Here is a 6,301-nt window from a genome sequence, read left to right on the forward strand (position 1 = left end):
AGCTTCTTTCACGAGTTTTTGCTCACACTACCATATTTAGGTTAAAGGTCTGGGCAGATGGACTCAAGTTAAGATAGTCCTCGAAATCTGTTATTAAGCAATTCAGGGACGACCAGTATCCCGATGACCCAAATACTTGGCGTGCTACCTCCTGGAAATTCCTGAGGTATGCTGAAAGAAGCACGTTCTTCAGAATTACACCTTTCTTGGTCCCCCCACCCCTTGGGTTTTTGTTTGTTTTATGAAATCTAACGTCATGCCTAACAGAGTGGAATTTTAAGATAGTTTTAATGACTTTGAAGTCTAGAAATGAAGATTGTGACTCACTGTAGACTTTTGATCCAGAAAAATCATGTAGCCAGTTCCCTTAGTTATGTAAACAGAGAATAAAAAGGCTGTCTTAGCCAAAAATTACAAGATCTCTCTTTTCCTCTCCCCTCTTGTTTTCATATTTTTATTTAAGGTACTGTTGGGGAAAGTAGTAGATCAATTTGCCTGAGATGGCAAGGGGCTGTTTAGAATGAAGCGGCAAAGAATGCCATCTCTTCTATAGATGTAATGTTTTGGAAATCTGTTGGACTTGAAGAAAGTACACTGGTATTCCCCCCAGAGAGAAACTACCCCAGAGACAGCAAGAATCTGGGCTACTTTTATGGGAGGCTCAACCCTGGAGCCTAAAGGATGGCTCTAAGGCTTAACAAAACCAAAGACTGAGCTTACTAGACACAGTGTTGTTTTGAGAATCTTCAGCAGATGATAACCTTTCACTTAAATAATCCAACCTATTTTATTATGCAGGACCAGTGGCAGAAGGCAAAAGAAGCAGTTGTGTTACTGGACTGAGTAGATTTTCACACCACATTTTTATAAACACTGCCTAGAGTTTCTAGCTTATAAATAAGACTCACCACCTTGGAATGAATAAGTACCTAGAGTTTACCTTATGTAGAAAAGAAACCTCCAAAGAGAAACTGACCTCCCATTACTAAAATCCAATTCAAGGCTGGGATATAGTTCAGTTAATTGGCTGCTATTATTTGTTTGAGTGAGTCCTTGTTTTAAAAAAAGCAGCTGAGGCATGGGAGTATAGCTCAGTGCTACAGTTATCTGTCCTCCACATTCTTTCCCATACGAATTCTTAGGAATAAGAAACTAATTAACACAGCTATCTACTCTGGTCCAATTTGGTGGTGGCTTGAGAATAAGGCCCGTTTCCCACGGAGTGGGAATTCTTGAGAAGTCTGTGTGAGAAGTGAACAAAGGTGGGGGCGATTGGAAACAATGGATTGTCTATCCAATGCAGCTTTACATATTGGATTTAACAATGTAATATACCACAATATAATCAATACTTAATGAAACTTAAAATATCCAGTCTTTACTATTAATAAATGAGTCTTTTTCCCCCCATGGGAAAATTAAATCCCTGAATATATCTAAGCATCATCTATCTTTCTCAATTATCAACCAGGGGGCCTGGTGGATAGTCTGCATTTCCAAATCTGTTGCTTCTGGAAAAATGTCTTCCATCACTGCCATTTTGCTTTTTCCTTGGGAAGTAATTCTTAGGAAGCAGAGAGACTTAGCTTCTACCCCCACACCTCAGGGGATAGGAACTGAGTTCAAGGTCTCAGACATGCTAAGCCCTACCACAGAGATGAAGTAGAAGGTTACCCCAATAGTTACATCTCCACTCTGAAATGTGTCAGATGGCAAGATCTACAAACTGGTAGATAATTCACTAACTACAAGATACCTAATTGGGTCCCTTTCTATTATCTCTGCTCACCTCGAGACCTTCATGGGGTTTCAAGAGGCATCCACTTCTGGCCCCCGATAATAAATGGAGGTACTGGTTTACATCATATTGTGTGTGCATGTACTTACAACAGGCCACTGGATGACATTAACAGTTATAATCTCTGAGAAAAATACAGCAATGGAGGAACAATAAAATCTCCAGATCTTGCACTAGTACAAGGAACTAGAATGTATTTGAGTCAAAAATAGTCTAAAATGAATGGTTCTGTCCAGTTTAAAGTCTAAACTGGAAACTAGAAAGATGTGCTTCTTGATTCTTACCTTTGGGCTCTTGCTTTTGTTCTGTCTCCTCAACCACATCTTACTATACAGTTTATGAGTGATAGGAAGCATAGAAAACCAATCTAAAGAAAAATGGTGATCAGCTGGGACAAACAGCTCATTGATAATTTGTCTGTGGGGTCCTGGGTTTGCCCCCAGAACTCCAACAGCAAAACAACAACCAAAAGTCCCAATTATTTCTCAACCATGAGATATTTTCTCACCTCCAGCCCATGCCTCGAAGATATTTAGAAATACCTGCATCTTTTGATTGTCATATGTGTGCACGTGTGCGAGAAGAGTATGTGAGTGCTGCTAGCATTTTCTTGCAAAGATAGGAGATATTACCAAACATCCTATTATATAGGATAGCTCTCATAGCAAAAAGACAACAATGTCAACAATGTGACTGAGGTGGATTAGGGGGTTTAGAGCAGAATCTCTCTCTCTCTCTCTCTCTCTCTCTCTCTCTCTCTCTCTCTCTCTCTCTCTCTCTCGCTGTCTTTCTGTATCTGTGTCTGTCTGTCTGTCTGTCTGCCTGCCTCTTATTCTATACATCTAGAATGATGTATAGTAGTGTGTATTTCTTTTTTAAAGATTTATTTATATATTCTGTGTATATGAGTACACTGTAGCTGTACAGAATTAAACTCAGGACCTCTGCTCACTCTGGCCCCTGTTCGCTCTGGCCCCCACTCGCTCCAGCCCCACTCACTCCAGCCCAAAGATTTATTTATTATTATTATATGTAAGTACACTATAGCTGTCTTTAGACACACTAGAAGAGAGCATCAAATCACATTACGGACGGTTGTGAGCCACCATTTGGTTGCTGAGATTTGAACTCAGGACCTTTGGAAGAACAGTCAGTGCTCTTACTTGCTAAGCCATCTCTCCAGCACAGAAGTGTGCATTTCTATTCTATCTGCAGGTGAGAAAAGGTTAAGTAGAGAGAAATGTTCAAAGCAATGAGCTAAAGACTTTCAACAGAGCCAGGTGTGGAGGCATATGCCTGTAACCTCAGCACTTGAGGTGGTGGTAGGAGAATCGGAGTTCAAGACCACATTTGGCTACATAGAGAGTTCAGGGCCAGCCTCATACTAGAAGAGAGAGTCACCATCCTCTAAGTATCTTTTTTCCTAATACAGCTCTATCCCCAAGAGAGTGATTAAAGGATATATCCCGAAATCTCATCACAAAAATCTTCGTTTGGGAAGTAGTTGGGATTATGAAAAACTTGAAGTTCTCCCACTGAAATAGAAGACCCAGGATCTAGGTCAGTGGTGGAGCACCTGCTTTGCATGCATTAGCCCTTAGGTTCCATGCTCAGTATAAAAACATATACATTGTAGAGGGGCTAAATGACACCATGTAACATGTAGCTCACCTCATACATTATTGTTTTTTGAGACAAAGTCTCACTATATAGATCTGGAACTCACAGAGATTCTCTTTACCACTGAGATAAAAGGCATGTTCACCATGCCTGGCTCATATACTATTTTTAATTGGATATTTAATATGGATTCTTTCAGCAAAGATATACAATGTTATTAGCTACAGTCAACCATGTTTTATAATCAGTTCTGTGAACTTATTTTTCCTAACTAAAATCTTGTGAATGGTTAAATTAAGAAAAATTAAGTTATTTAAGTGAAACTATGTATCGCTTAACTTGTCTATCCCTGACCTATCATGCACAATTCTTTACAACTATAGACTCTTTTTTCCCCCTTAAGACATACTCCCATGTAGCCCAAGTTGGTGTCCAATTCTATGGAACAGAAAATAAGTTTCTGAAAAAAAAAAAAAAGAAAAGAAGTTTCTTTATTTACTTTCAATTTAGTTTAACTTTTTTTTTTTACATATTTACTTTACATCCTGCTCACTGCCCAATTTTCTTTCTTTCTTTTTTAAATTAATGATTTATTTATTTTCATTTTATGTGCATCAGTGCTTTGGCTGCATGTATGTCTGTGTGAGGGTGCCAGATCCCCTGGAACTGGAATTTCAGGCTGGTGGATGCTGCCTTGTGGGTGCTGGGAACTGAACCTGGGTCCTCTAGAGCAGCAGTCAGTGCTCTTAACCACTGAGTCATCTTTCCAGCCCCTTGACCCTACTTTTTATAGTTGTGGTGTTTTTGTTTGTTTGTTTGTTTTTATTTTGTTTGTTTGGTTTTGGTTTCTCAAGATGGAGTTTCTCTGTTTCTCTGTAGCCCTGGCTGTCCTGAAACTAAGACAGTAAAGTCAATGCAGGGCATAAATACAATGAATGTTATCAAAGCATAGAGAGAAGGAAATCAAAGGTGGAGAGTTATAGATCAATGGTACAGTGTTTAATGCCTAATCAAAGGTGGAGAGTTATAGATCAATGGTACAGTGTTTAATGCCTAAAGCCCTGAGTTTGCTACCTATCGCCACTGCAAAAATAAAATAATTGAAATAAAAATAAAGGCAACTCCAGGGTTGAGGATGTAGCTGAGGGCTAAAGTACTTGTCTAGAAGTGTAAAAGAAGCCCCAAGTTCTATCCCCAGCACAGGAAAATAAGGAAATATCATTTATGAGCAATGAGGTAGAACCTGGAGATCATAACATTACATGACATGAGCCAAAGTCATAAAGACATGATATCGCTTATATGTAAAACCTAAAAGGTTTGTTTCATCTTACAATTCTCAGGTCACTTTCCATTCTTGAAGTCAGGGCAAGAACTCTAGGAAGGAACATGCAGAGAGGAGTTGAGCAGATCAGTGCTATTTACTGGCTTGCTCTTTATGGCTTGCTCAGCTTACCTTTTTTTTTCTTTTCTTTTTTATTTTTTTGAGACAGGGTTTCTCTGTACAGCCCTGGCTGTCCTGGAACTCACTCTGTAGACCAGGCTGGCCTCGAACTCAGAAATCTGCCTGCCTCTGCCTCCCAAGTGCTGGGATTAAAGGTGTGTGCCACCACTGCCCAGCTCAGCCTACTTTCTTATGCAACCTAGGACTATCATCCCAGTGGTGTCTCAGCCCACGATAAGCTGGGCCCTCCCACAATAATCATTATTCAAGAAAATGTCTCAGAAGCTTGCCTACCGGTCATTCAGAACTGCCTTTTCCCTAGATGACCCTAGCTTGTGTCAAGTTGACATAAAAAAAATAGGCAACACAATGAATAACTCATTTACTGATGGACACAGACTGATTCCATATCTTGGCTGTTGTGGATAGTGCCATAATAAACATGGGAATGCAAGTGTTTCTTAGTTATAGTGATTCAATTTATTTTGCATTTATACAAAGTAAATTGGCCCTTTGTATATATACAAAGTATTTCGGCACTTCTTGTCCTTTAAGGCTGGGGATAATGCAATGTGGATAGGGATATCCTTGGGTGCTATGTAGAAGGGGTCTGTATGCTTTCTGGCACCATCTCAGGGTAGGAAGCAAAGCCTGGGAGAAGGAGAGCTATTGTAGTCAGTCTTTAAAAAGTTACCACATCAGTGGCAAACACTCATGTAACACAGTGTCTGACAGCATAAAGAAACTGTGGGAATAGGTAATAGATTGCTGAGTGCTAATCTGTATGGCTTGATAGCAAGAAAGTAATACCTTTGTTCCTATGTGTCAATAGTATATAGTAGCCCAGTAATGTGACTGGAGCCTGGGATGGAGGAACATCAAGAGGAATTAAGAAGTTCTTTTCTTGCTCCTGTGAATGGGGAAGCTTGTTAGAACACAAAGTAATTGGGAATGCTAGACAATAAAGAACGTTACAGTAGAGTTGGAGTGTGATGGCCTATGTCTGCAGTACTAGCATTTAGGAGGTAGAACCGGGGAGGGGGGGATTAGGAGTTCAAGATTATCCTCAACCACATAGTGACTTCAAGATCTGTCTGGACTACATGAGACTGTCTCACCTGTCCCTCCCCTCAAAAGCAACAAAGTATCTAAAGGCACAGGTTCAAAAATCTAGCTTTGCTGCTTATTTGCTTTTGGGCAAGGTATGTAACATCTTTGTGCTGTGGTTTACAAATGTGAAAAATGATGTTAAGAATGATGATTAAGCCGGGCAGTGGTGGCACACGCCTTTAATCCCAGCACTTGGGAGGCAGAGGCAGGCAGATTTCTGAGTTCGAGGTCAGCCTGGTCTACAGAGTTCCAGGACAGCCAGGGCTACACAGAGAAACCCTGTCTTGAAAAAAACAAACGAGAGAGAGAGAGAGAGAGAGAGAGAGAGA

General features: G+C 40.2%; 1 pseudogene; it reads left to right on the forward strand.

Moving 5' to 3' along the window:
- Positions 1-6,301, forward strand: part of LOC110314519 — an 8,503-nt pseudogene that overhangs the window by 1,310 nt on the left and 892 nt on the right.

This window comes from Mus pahari, chromosome X (assembly GCF_900095145.1).
Source record: "Mus pahari chromosome X, PAHARI_EIJ_v1.1, whole genome shotgun sequence".
Taxonomy (NCBI): domain Eukaryota; kingdom Metazoa; phylum Chordata; class Mammalia; order Rodentia; family Muridae; genus Mus; species Mus pahari.